Source organism: Dipteris shenzhenensis, chromosome 1 (assembly GCF_047967505.1).
Source record: "Dipteris shenzhenensis isolate YYH24624 ecotype China chromosome 1, Dip_SZ_1.0, whole genome shotgun sequence".
Lineage (NCBI taxonomy): Eukaryota > Viridiplantae > Streptophyta > Polypodiopsida > Gleicheniales > Dipteridaceae > Dipteris > Dipteris shenzhenensis.
This window is the reverse complement of record NC_141596.1, coordinates 6,510,127-6,524,294: the sequence shown is the minus strand read 5'-3', so window position 1 is coordinate 6,524,294 and position 14,168 is coordinate 6,510,127. Positions and strand designations below refer to the sequence as shown.

The 14,168-nt window shown below is 40.1% G+C and overlaps 1 long non-coding RNA gene across 2 annotated transcripts; it reads right to left on the bottom strand.

Moving 5' to 3' along the window:
- Positions 1–1,839: 1,839 nt before the first annotated feature.
- LOC147905299 (uncharacterized) lies at positions 1,840–8,294 on the bottom strand. Of its 2 annotated transcripts, XR_015542085.1 has the most exons (4): positions 7,972–8,294; positions 7,743–7,810; positions 7,522–7,596; positions 1,840–2,191 (listed from the first exon to the last, which is right to left on the bottom strand). It is a non-coding gene; the product is annotated as an uncharacterized LOC147905299 (long non-coding RNA). The 2 variants fall into 2 exon arrangements; XR_015542084.1 differs by lacking the exon at positions 1,840–2,191 and having other exon boundaries at positions 7,455–7,596.
- Between the last annotated feature and the right edge of the window lie 5,874 nt (positions 8,295–14,168).

Below are 14,168 nucleotides of genomic sequence, written 5' to 3'. Positions count from 1 at the left end.
GTAATGCCCCAAAATTCATAGCTTGCTACTGAGCAAAGACGCAAGCATAAAGCCACAATCCCCATGGAGATCTTGTAGCAAGTAGAAGGATTACAAATTTACCCTAATGCCCCACAACTCCTAGCTCATTCATAAGCTAGAAGTCAAGCATAAAGGCTAAGCCATAATTCCCATGAAATTTACAATATGTAAGACAATGCTAATTTAAATTACTTGAATGATTTCCACCTAGCTTTAATGCCCTACAACCCCTAGCTCATTGCTAATCTATTAGTTAAGCATTAAAGAAAAGCCACAACCTCATGGAATACTGCACCATGTATATCATGTTCTTGTCATTTTTTCACCCAATATTAAAAAAAAAAAAAGCCCAATCCATAATCCCATGGAGAGATTATAGCGAGTAGAAGGATTTTGCAACTTTACCCTAATGCCCCAAAACTCCATCTCGTTGATAAGCTAGAAGTCACGCATAAAGGCCAAGCCATAATCCCCATGAAAATCACAATATGTAAGAAAATGTAATTTTAAATTGTTTGAATGATTACAACTTAGCTCTAATGCCCTGCAACCCCTAGCTCATTGATAAGCTAGAAGTCAAGCATCAAATCCAAGCCATAACCCTCATGGAAGCATTACATTTCTATTATTTCATCCCAAAAAGTTCATTCAATAAAGTCCATGCCATAATGTTCATGGAGAGACTATAGCAAGTAGAAGGATTGCAACTTTATCCTAATGCCCTAGCTCATTGATAAGCTAGAAGTCAAGCATAAAGGCCAAGCCATAATCCCCATGAAAATCACAATATATAAGACAATGTTATTTTAAATTGCTTGAATTATTGCAACTTAGCTCTGATGCCCTACAACCCCTAGCTCATTGATAAGCTAAAAGTCAAGCATCAAAGCCAAGCCATAATCCTCACGAAAGTATTGCACTTGTGCATCATGTTTTTGTCATTATTTCAACCTAAAAAATTCATTCAATAAAGTCCAAGCCATAATCCCATGGAAAGATTATAGCAAGTAGAAGGATTGCAACTTTACCCTAATGCTCCACAACTCCTAGCTCATTGATAAGCTAGAAGTCAAGCATAAAGGCCAAGTCATAATCCCATTCAATAAAGTCCAAGCCATAATCCCATGGAAAGATTGTAGCAGGTAGAAGGATTGCGACTTTACCCTAATGCTCCACAACTCCTAGCTCATTGATAAGCTAGAAGTCAAGCATAAAGACCAAGTCATAACCCCATGAAAACCACAATATGTAAGACAATGTTATTTTAAATTACTTGAATGATTTCCACCTAGCTTTGATGCCCTAGAACCCCTAGCTCATTGCTAAGCTAGAAGTCAAGCATCAAAGACAAGCCACAACCTCATAGAATGCTGCACCATGTACATCATGTTTTTGTTATTTTTTCAGCCAATATTTTTTTAGAAATAAAGCCTAAGCCATAATCCCATGGAGAGATTGTAGCGAGTAAAAGGATTGCAACTTTATCCTAATACCCCAAAACTCTAGCTCATTGATAACCTAGAAGTCAAGCATAAAGGCCAAGACATTATCCCCATGAAAATCACAATATGTAAGACAATGTTATTTTAAATTGCTTGAATGATTGCAACTTAGCTATGATGCCTTGCAACCCCTAGCTCTTTAATAAGCTAGAAGTTTAAATAATTGCAACTTAGCTCTGATGCCCTACAACCCCTAGCTCATTGATAAGCTAGAAGTCAAGAATTAAAGCAAAGCCATAATCTTCATGGAAATATTGCATCATGTATATCATGTTTTGTCATTCTTTCACCCAAAATATTTCTTTCCCATAAGACAATTAAAAACCAAGATGCTTTCTCTACTAAATATTAGAAGAGACTCATAAAATGTTTGCAGAACAATCAAAAGAAGGGACAAGAGAGAGAGAGAGAGAGAGAGGGAGAGAGAGAGAGAGAGAGAGAGAGAGAGAGGTATTATACATTGCTAAAGCTTTATCTCTATCTTAAGAGATTCCACAACCACACCGTTTGAAATTAAAGCAGTTAAACTAAGAACTCAAACTACCATCCTATCTCAAGAATGGTTGTCCTTCCTATCTCACTGTCTGGCTAGGAGATAGACTATGGTTTCCAACCCTAGGTTGACACTTTGATCCATACAGATTGCCACCTTCTCCAAAAAAATCAACCTGCTACGAAAAAACAAAAAGACTAAATCCCATATAAATTTCTTCTTACAAAAAACCATGTTGAATTGACAAACCTGTAACTGGGACTTCAGATATATAGCTTAAAAAGCAACTCTACGCTACCAATAGAGACCTTGAAGGAGCGTGATTGCCTTCTATTCCACCTACACCAATGACCCCATCAGTAAAACAACAAGATCTAGTATCAATTACTCAAACAACCCTATACATAATCAAGAACCTTGGAGTATTGTGATAGTTTGTCTCAAAATAGCCCTCCACTTGTTCTCCAAGTCAACCACCTTGCAATCCCTAGCCCCCACATACTCCCACCAACATCTTGAGCACCCCATCATACCAGATATGTTGTGATGAGAGCATCTCATATCATACATGGAGCATGATGCTGAGAAGTATAAACTTACAGATCCAAGAAATTTTCACTATTTAAACCAAAGCAAGTGTCGATCTAGATAATCAATTCAAGGAATTCAATCATATTGAAACACATTGTGAAGAGCATAAATCAGTAAGTTAGGATAGCAACAATATTCTTATAAGTTACACATAAATACTTGATCAAATTTTCAAAACAAAGTCCACCAATGGTAGGTTTTGATCACGATAACATCCTACAAAACTACACAATGCAATTACTATAAAAAATATGCACATTCAAATAGTACCAACCTATAAGCTGAGAAAAGCACTTTGGTTGGTGCATAATGTTAGATGTGGCGTAAGGGTCTCAACATGCTCCCAGAGCTTGGTATAAGAATACACATGCCTATTTGGTCAGAAACAATTCAATTTAGAGTGTAGAAAGTAGAAGAGAGATTTGCCTAGGAGATAATTTGCACTACTATGCACACAAAGAAATTCGACTTGCAGATAACTGAGAAAAACATAGTGTTCAGAACTGAAAATATATTGTTGCATCAAAAAGTCACTTTAAAGTTCCAGCAAAAACTGAAGGCTGCACCAGAAATTCTGCTCCACAAGCCTGTAGGAGAGGCTTAGGTAGACACGGTAGGCATGAAACAATTCGCAGGAGAGACTGCTAAATGTAGGAGTGACACAAATGGAGGGGTTATATAGCCGGCCAGAACTAGCCGATTTAGCCAGTCGGTCAGCTGACCAATCTGGTTGGCTAGTCAACTGGTACAGACTAGGTCTGTGACACCTGGTTGCTGGCCTATAAAAGGCCCTACTACTGGGCCTTTTTTTGGACTGCTCCAGGCAGCCCAGGGCAGTTACTAAGGCTGCCACAGTCTGCAGCAGCTTGCTGCAAACAGCAGGGTCTTCAGCCCCTACTAAATCTAACCCTAAAAAGGATTCCCTCTCAGGTTCCTGCCAAAACTAGGGCATAATAACACCTAAATACAAAAACCATGGCAGCCCTAATGTCCTGGCAAAGGAGCTCACAGGGAGGCGCTGCCCTATTTCAACCCCTCTGGCTGTGGGCCAATATACACAAGCTAAAGAAGATATTCAAGCTGCTCCTAGAAAATGCCTTCGTCAGGAGATTAGCTACATTCTCCTTTGTTGAATAATGAACAAGCTCTACCATCTGCTCCAATCAGCTTGCAGATGAAATGACAGTCCACCTTTATATGTTTCGTGCCATTATGGAATGCTGGATTGTGTAGCAATAATAATAATAATAATGCAATTGCAATGCAGCTTTCATTGTCCCACTGGATTACTGTAGGGTCATCCTGTGCATGTCCCCCATCGATAACAACTATCTGAGCCAGACAGCTTCGCACGATGCCAATCTCGCAGTTCAGTACTCTGATTCTTTTGAAAAGAGTGCCACCGTTTGCTGTTTCTTACTTGACCAGGAAATGAATCACGAGCCAAGCAAGAAGCTAGATACTGTAGTAGACTGTCGAGTATCAACGTCTCCTCCCCAATCTGAGTCAGTGTATCCTTCCACCTCAACCCCTTGGGAGTAGAAGATACCATAATCCTGAGTATCAATGTCTCCTCCCCAATTTGAGTTGGTGGATCCTTCCAGCTGAGCCCCTTGGGAGTAGCAGATACCATAATCATGTGTTCCCTCTAGATATCGGAGAAAACAATCAATATACGATTTGAATTTGGTGTTCTACATGACATTAGGTCCCCTAAAAACTCAAGCTAAAACCTACAGACCGATGTGACTGGTGGTGATTTGTGAAAACCTGCTCAACACCCTAACCGCAAAAGATATGTTTGGGCTTGTGTTGGTGAGAAGGAGAAGACATCCCACCAACTGGTGATGTGTGCTGTCCACCATGACAGAAGACATCCCACCGACTGGTGATGTTGTGTGCTGGTGAGATAGAGAAGACATCCCAAACTGGTGATGTTGTGTGCTGTCCACCATGGCAGAAGAGTCATATTTGGAACACTGACCCCTGGATCCATAGGATTAACTGCTGGACTGCAATTCGCCATCCAGAATCTCTTTAGAAGTTCCACACAATACCTATGCTGGATAAGGAATCTCCATGCTGAGAAGTAACGAAGCTCCCCAAGATCTGTCATCTCAAATTCATTTTGTAGTGTGACCGGTGTATCTCCTATTCTTTTCTGATCATTTTGAAAGAGGTTGAGGTCATTCACAATTCACGTATAATATGATGAGCATGACAAGATCACCTTGTACGCATGTGTAGAGGTTGGCGTCTCATGAACTCCAAGTGAGTCCAATCCTGGTAGAGAACTAATCAATCCTTTGATACCAAGCTCTTTAGGCCTGTTTCATCCCGTACAATGCCTTTTCAACTTGCACACCAAGTGCTTCTCCTTTACCTCAAAAATTACAGTCTGCTCAACATAGACCTCCCCCTTAATCTGCCCATCAAAGGGTGTGGACTTCACGTCCATCTGCAATAGTGGACAACGCCCATCTTCTGGCCAATGGGCCTTTCTACAAACTCTCTGGTCTACAAATCTATAGACTGGCTTGTTGGCTGCTAACCCAAAAACTGGTCCATCTTGACCAACCAGGTCATACCATATTTAAGTCCCCTTCCAGCCTGTATATAGTCCCATTTGCTGAGCTTCCACCTGCCCCATTCTTTGCCAATCTGTGCTGCTTTTCTACTCAGCCTACATGACCATTCCTCTACCATTCCTACTGGCAAATCTGCCAACAAGATGCCCATTTGTTAGCTTATAAGCTATCCGCAGAGCAGCATAGAGTTGGGCCAGGCAAGTCCATGATGATCTTCCCATATGGCACACATCTCATGCTCACAATGGAGCAGATTTTGATCTCATACCATGCATTTTTTAGAATCACTACTCCTCCAACACAAACACATGCAAAAATTCTCTAAGGTCGTTCCATATCAGCTCTATCCTAACTTTATTTTATGCTTAAGCATTCTTTATCATGACGTGGAACTTATCACAGTCCTCGCATATATGAGCAGTAGCATAAATGGCAAACATAGGCTGCATGAAGATTTTGATCTAGTCTCCTCAAATTTTCAAATGTATGCCTTCCACAGTTACCCTGAAGCGTGTTTCAAAGCCCAGCCAGGCCTGAAACACCGTTTCAGGGAAGCCTGGATCCTGAAACGCATTTCAGGACCCTGAAACGGCTGGCTGAAACGTTTCAGCCAGTCTGAAACACGTATCAGGACACAAAAACGGCCCGTTTCAGACAACAAAGTGTCTAGGGTCTCAAAAATCCGCCGATTTTGGTCATTTTGATTTCGATTTTGGCCTCCTGTGCAATGTTTCACTCCTTCAGCCTCATACTCTCTCCATACTCAAGGTTTTCCAGCCCTCCTTGAGCCCCATTCACTCCTTTGTACTCCTTTCTCTCATGGACGCTGCTTCAACCCTCCATCATCATCTACTTCCCTTCAGCCCTCCTTCAAAGCTCAAACTCCACTCCTTCAGCTCTCTTTCAAGCTTCAACCCTCCTTCAGCCCCCTCTTTCAGCCCTCTCTTTCAACCTTCTAAGTTAACTTCCAAGTTCTAATTTGTAACTTGTTCTGAGTTCTAACTTCTAAGTGATGTGGTAAGTATTATGTACTATATTTTAAGTTACAGGTAGGTTGTAGGCTGTAGCATTCTAAATGTGGGTGTTCTCATCTCAAACCCCCCTTTTCTAAAACCCCCCCTTGCTGACATGGCATTTCCCCGTTTCAGCCCTCCCAAAAATCTCAAAACGTTTCCGTTTTTCCCCATTTCCCCGTTTCCGTTTCCCCTAACTATGCCTTCAGCCTCAATATTCTTCGACCTTCGACAAGCACCCAACACAGCTGATAGCAACATGATAGACATCTACTAGAGAACACACAAGAGTTTCTTTCTTTCGGTGCCATTCACCATGCAAGGAGGGCATCAAGAGGTATGGCCCAAGTTACAAAGAGAGAAAAGACCTCATGCCATGAGAGAGATAAGAGAAGCAAATAGAAAGAGATCATGCCTTCTAGATCATCTTAAGAACAGTTTAGTGGCAAAGTCATGCTATGAATTTAGTGTTAAGTGATCGAGGATACTTGTGCAAAATATTGCCAAGGAATCAACTGCTCTTCTATTGTTTGTACTAGATATGAGGGACTGGAGATGGGGAAAGGTCGTTCTGAGTTTGGAGATTGTTGTGGACTAGTAGCTAAGTTTCCTAAAATATCTTGCAAATAAATGCACAGTTGAGGATGCATCACTTCTACCACCAAAGGATGCATTGCCCGTGCAAATCAACTATTGTAATAGAACGATCAATACCAGATGACCATTGCCAATTGACTGTTGAAGTCATTCAAACCTTTCCTCATTGGGTGCTTGTCAATCAATCTCCATTTGAAACAAGCAGGTGTGCAAATCCACAAGCTAATAGAGCTTGAGGTTAAACAAAGCTCTATGCAAGGCGAAGAGTCAGGGGAACAAGACAATGACTTAGTTTACAAGGGAATCAAAAGGCCTCAGATGATTGACACAAACTTAGAGAGCAATAGGGACAACTAATATCACGTTTAGCATATGCTGTAATAGAGGCAAAAATCGACAGTTGGCATTGTTGACTTGAAATGAACACCCAGCTGAGAAATTAGGACATACAGGATCTGATCATTTTGATTTGGTGAGAAATAGTTCTCCTTCCAATAAGGTAAAATTTATTCTATATTTCTAGATACAGAAAACTAGGAATATCTTTTCATTTGGTCATCAGGCTGTTCATTAAAGATTGTTTGGCAGGTGAACAATGGAACTGGAACATGCAAACATGACAGTACCTTGCAAAAGTGCGAAGAATTCTATCAAGAATCTTAACCTTCTTAGCGACTGATCATAGTCAAAGCATAGAATCAAGAGGAGCATATTACCTTTCCTCTGAGAGAGGGCGCATACAATGTGTGCCATCTCTAGACTTGTTCAGCTTGTTCAGGCATTTTTGTAGTCTTCCAAAGAGTGCAGAAACATTTTCCACAAGCGTATTAGAAGCGTTAAGAGTAAGAGAAAGAGAAGATCCTTTCCTCACAATCCGTGTCTACCTACATAAGGGAATTTCTTTCCAAATCAATTTTTCTATAGGCAAACAAAATACCTGATGAGCACTCGAGACGTGACTTCAAGCAGGACGCCCCTCAATGGCTTTGCCTCCAAGCATCTAGGCTATGGCATCCACCGCAAAATGGCAAAGGTGTGGGAGTAGATCTAATTAGAATCGGAGATTGAACGGAAATAAGGATATGGTTCATGCTACAATGAACGGAATCATGTTACAAGTCACACAAATAAGAAATATAAAAAATCTAGAAAGAAGATTGCCTTACAGTATTTCTTCGACTTGATCAACGTGCGTGTTGGCATTGCGTAGGTACCTATCTAACTTCTTGGAAGCCACATAAATTGCATTTGGGGCCGTACCCAGACAAGTGCTGAGGTGAAAATCAGGATATTCTACGTACTATAATCTGTTCCTATGAAAAGCAAAAATCGTCTGTGTGCAGCTGGAAGGGGCAGATGGAGTTGTATTGTAGGAAGGGGAGCGGGAAAGGAGATTGAAAGATAAACAAGATGAATGACATGTATCATTCAATAGGCCTGCCGGAGAGGAGGAAGAAAGAGAGAGAAAGGAAGAGAGGCAGTCGGAGGGAGGGGGCCGGAGAGAGAGAAAGGGAAAGGGGCGCTGATCTAGATGAAACAAAACTGGGATCTCTAGATCTCTACCACGTGGCTCTGATCCCATGGAAAAATGAGCTTCTTCAAAAGCCGGTCGGCTTCACTTAGGCTACCACATATGGAAGGCCAAAAATTTCCCAAAACCTTTTAAGCTTTATTAGCTGATGGAAAATGGAGTCCTAGATCCCCACCCACAAATGTATCTTTCCCACATATGGATATGCATATTTCATGGAAGTCACTTTGAATTCGACATTTTGAAATGTTCAACTACTTGGTCGATTTCATGGTTTTTGAAATATTCAACTACATGGTCAATTTCATGGTTTTTGAAATGTACAACTACTAGGTCGATTTCATGGTTTTTATGTCACATGAGTGTAGTTTGTTAAAGATGACAATTGATATATGTTTTGTATAGTTCTCATTTGTGAAGTTTTTATGAAAACCATCAGCTTTCCAAAATTCTACATGCATTATGTAACTTTCTTCATTGTCAAAACCAAGGGAAAGTGCCATTTTACTTCACAAAAATTTATGTTTCGTAAAAGGACCCCCATGTAGAAGGCATGGCTATTTAAGCATAGTCACAAATGAAGGGATAAGGAACAAGTTCATGGAACTACAAGGCAATAGATGTTTCTACATGATATTAACCCATGCTTACAGCAAAGAGGGTATGAAATTTTGTGCCTGTTTGAATGGGTAATCTCTAGATAATGTGGGTTTTGTAATCCTCCACCATCCTTCTACATTACTATTTGCCATTGATCCATTTTTTGTGGGTAACATTGATGTAGTGCTATACTAGATTGTCAATATTTATTTGTGGCTTTCTATATATATATTGGGTCTCGAGGTTTATGGCCATTAGTCTATGGCAGGTGATTGTAAGCACAAAAGTTGCTACATGTACAAAATATTATTACTAAAGTGATCTCTTAATGATGATTAACTTTGTTCAGATGCATTTTCAATTCAATCTTTCGCATATATGCATCAGTGCGATTCTAGCCTCCAAAGAATAGGTAGCATGATTTGAATTAGAGAGATAACCTTCAACCAATGCATCTCCACAACCACAAAGCCTAACATATTTTGATAAGCTGCATTGCAAATGCAAGCAAGAATATATGTATTCAGCTTCATGTACAAAATCTTCCTTTGTGCACTTCTTTGCGGTCGTCAATAGGTTTCTTCCATAGGAGTCAATGGCATATTGCATGGATGTGTTGTAGCAGCTAGATGAAGTGCGCATGGAGAGCTATTATTTGACACAAGTGGTTCAGGAGCGTAGGGGAGGAACAAATAGAGGCATAGGAAGGAAGGTAGAAACAAAAAGAGACGCAGGGAGGAAGGTAGAAACAATAACAACAGCAGAGCATCGACGCCTCTACCCATAGTTTCAAGACCTCCAGGAGAATTTGGGGTGAGCTCCCCACCTAACCTTGTGACTATAGTCATGGAAACTTTTGTGGTTGTAGTGATGACTGCGACAACCACTCGGCCTAGCACAAGGGTAAGTTCACAGTCACTTTTGGGTCCTACTTCTTCTTCTCCCTTAGGTACAAGCTTGGAGCAATGGAGGGAAAGGATCTTGCAATTGATCAGCTCAAGCACCAAACCAGTGACCATAGTGGCAAAGGAGAGGGTGGGGATGACCTTTTCCCAAATGATATGTTTGAGTTCTCCCCTTTCAGCAATTCTTAGGAAAACAGCTGATTCCATGATAATGGTGTTGCCATTGGTGCCCACTTCAGCCACCAGTGACACAGGCTACCCAGTTGAAGGTGTGTGCATGGTTTATAATTGATATAGCACACCAGTGGGGTCTACACATTAGTACCGATAGCAATAGTTTGAGAATATGCAAACAGAGGTAGCCATGCTTCGATGGGAGAACGCTATGCTCTGGCAGACTCAGACAAGCCACATGAGGTAGATGGAGACATGACTTACTACCTTAGAGTTGAGGGTACATGATGCAAAAGCATCAACAGAGGCCATCTAGCCGCTCCATGAGGAGTACATTCAGAGCATCGCTGCGGAGAAGAACTTCAATAGGACTGGTTCATTATCTACGGGTGGAATTTTTTAGTAATGTATCAGTTGATGTGGACTAGTTGGACGACCTCCTAAGCTCCCTGCAGTGAGTGCATAAAGGAATGGGAGAGCCACATTCAGTGGTGGCACAATGCCATCGATTTGGAAAATTGCCACTATCCAAATGTAGGAAGGTGGGACCCCTATGCAGAGGGCAGTGCGGTTGGTGCTACGGGTGGCAGTTTCGGACAATCTACAACGCTTCCAATAATAAGGGCAATTGTGATCCAAACTACAACAATAGGGTGGCAAAAACGGGGGTGCAGTAGACAAAGAGAAAACGCAATGTGGTAGTTGATCCAAAGAAATGGGAGGCGAAGTATCATGCTCCAACCCACACTTTTGAAGACATGGGAGGCTAATCAAATTCAGCAATTGCAACGGGGCTTATAGCAAGTGTGATTTTGGTTGGAGCTTAGTGCACACTCCTTGGCACTACATCTGCCACCTCGCTCACCTTGGTGGCATGAGGTGGACCAGTTTTTGCACCAGCACTACTCCAAAAACCACACTCCTTTTATGCCATTGGCATATTCCCCATCCCTATTTCTGCATGTCTATCAGCATCCACTCACTCATCGTGAGTGCACCATGCTCAATCTTCCTTGCGGTGTGATGGAGCGGATGGAGAGGGAGAAGTGGAACAAACTAGGATATGTGGATTACAACCAGCCACACCGAATATAGTGGTTGATGGACATTGAAAGGAGTCCAAAATCAAAGAATTCACAGGCATGAACAGCAAGCTAAGGAGCATCTGAAACAATGTCTATTATGCGAATCAAAGGGAGCGAGCACCAACGAGGTCAGTGATCCTAGTTCTGACCTCACTATGTCGACAGTGAGGGTCCCAAAGAAATAAAGTAGATGATTCCTACTGAGCAATTGTTCTTAAACTCTTGTTGTATTGAGGAATTCTTAGAGATTAGTTTTTCTTTCACAAGTTCTCTACCTTGGCTTGGCCAGAATGATTTTATGCACTTTTCATGCATCTAAATTCTAATAATGAGTCGATTGAGCATTGTAGATTTGCATAGTCCACCATGAGTGCCATGTGTTAAGGCATTAACAATCTCTGGGTTTAGGTGGGAATACCGAGTGGTGCAAGCGTGGCAACTACCAGCCTGTTCGTCGATTGCCAACAATATCGAGGGGTCCATAAGGTAGTTTCTGAACTCTTGTGTTCATTCATACATTCATTTTGCAATCTATGTGTTTCCTATATGCACTATGTATTTCCATTCTGAGTATCTCTCTGAGTACTTTGATTTGATACCTTTGATGTTTAACTGTAATGTTTACCTTGATAGTTACAGGTGCTACATGCATATTATCATACCCATGGGAGATACACAGAGTTGCTAGAAGCACATTCATGCACAATGCATGGTAAGAACTATGGAAACATGCATTCCTGACCATTAAATGTTTTGAAAATCTTTGCAAGAATAAGGATTATACTCTCATGAAGTCTTAGGAAAGATATCATATCCATCGGACACACATGCCCAACCATTTGAAAATATGCATGCCCAACCATGCAAATGATACATGACCCACATAAAACTTTGTAAGCACAAGGTTATTTCTCTCACTGAAGTCCTATGCAAAGTATCATATCCATTGGACACACACAGATGCATATTTAAACACTCATACATGATGCATGGTAAGAAATGTGGAGATACACGTGTTCAAACACATAAATGATACCAACTCCGTATCAAAATTTTAAATCACAAGGATATTACTCTCATTAATCCTTGTGAAAACTATCACATCCATTGAGCACATATAAATATGCTAGAAGGACATTGATGCATATTTTGGCATGCATGCACAACACATGCTAAGTAAAGAAACGTGAAACTATGTAGGTACAACCATGAAAATGATACCCTATTCACATAAAAGAACATGGAAATTACTCTCTTCAAGGTCTGTTCATACTATTCTATCCATCAAAGACATACATGTATGCACACCGATGCATATTTTTATTACTCATGCACAATGCATGTAAGAATTGTGGAAGTACGTATGCCTGACCATGCAAATGATACCCAATCCACATGAAACTTTGAAAGATAAAATAAATTACTGTAACTAATCCCTATACAAGTATCATACCCACATCAGACATAGAAAAATATGCTAGAAATACACTAGTTTATATTTTTATCACTCATGCACAATGCATGGTAAGAATTGTGGAAATATGTATGCCCAACCATGCGGATGCTATCTGATACACATTATAATTTGCAAGAAGAATGATGCTACTCTCACTAAGGACTATGCAAAGCAACACACCTCCAACACACACACACACACACACACACAAAGGCTAGAAGAATGCTGATGCATTTTTATTAACACTCATGCATGATGCATGGTAAGAAGTGTGGATGATGTACACATGCCCAACCATGCAAATGATGTCCAATCTAGATAAAACTCTGCAAGAATAAGGAACATACTCTCATTGAGGCCTATGCAAACTATCATGCCTATCATACTTACATACATATGCTAGAAGCAAACTTATGCATGTTTTTAACACTCTTGCATGACGCATGGTAAGAATTGTACAAATACTTATGTGTGACCATGAAAATGATACCTAATCCACATCATACTTTGCAAGAGAAAGGATATTCCTCTCATTAAATCCTTGCAAAGTATCATACCCATTGGACACACACACATATGCTAGAAGCACATTGATGCACATTATTTGCACTTGCACATGCCGAACCATGAAAATGAAAGCTGATCCACATCAAAATTTGCAAGAACAAGAATCCTACTTTCATTAGATCCTACATAGAGTATCATATCCATCAGACATAGACACGTGCTAGAAGAACATCTACCATTTCATCATAAGAAATGGAAGTTAAGAAATTGTTGCAATTTTGTGTTGTCATTTATTCCTTAAAAATGGCAAACAAGAAAAGCTTGCCATTTCCTATTGCTATTTCCTCCCAAGAAATGGCAGTTCAAGAATTGGTTGCCATTTCTAGCTGCCATTTCTTCAAATATATGGCACTTTGACAAATGGCTGCCTTTTCATACATAAGAAATTGCAAAAATGAAAATTGTATGCCATTTCCTATTGCCATTTCTACCTATTTTTCTTGTAGTGGCCTTTAGGTTGTCATTTTGGAGAGGATCCTATGTGTCTTTCTTGGTTTAAATCTAGTCCTAGGCTCTTTGAGCCAAAAAACAATACAAGGCCAAATTGAGGCACTTTTAAATATTACTTCAAACAACAACAATCACAAAACTAATGGAAAGTGAGAAGGGAAATGATACCTATTAGATTTAGAAGAAGGGACCTAATCATAGGACACTTAACGTCATAACTCCTGGATATCCTATAACGAAAATATAGGTTTCTGGAATCCAAGCATTGCTGTATGTTAATACATGATATTGTTGATGGGATTTTTTATAAGAACCAATCCCTTATAAAATAACTAAGAAAAAATACAACTATTATGGTTAACTAACTAGAATGATTTATTTAAAATATTGAATCAATTCACAAGCTCCTCATCAAGTACTTACACTTTTTAGTTCTTTGGCTTGGTGATATAATTTGTATAGGTATGTTCTTTATAGTATTGCAAGCATTGAAAACGTTTGAAAGGGGTAAATAAATAAAATATTAAGCCCTCCCAATACAAAAAATCCCTAAATAATATATTCTATCCATATCCCTTTTTAGGCATTTCTATTT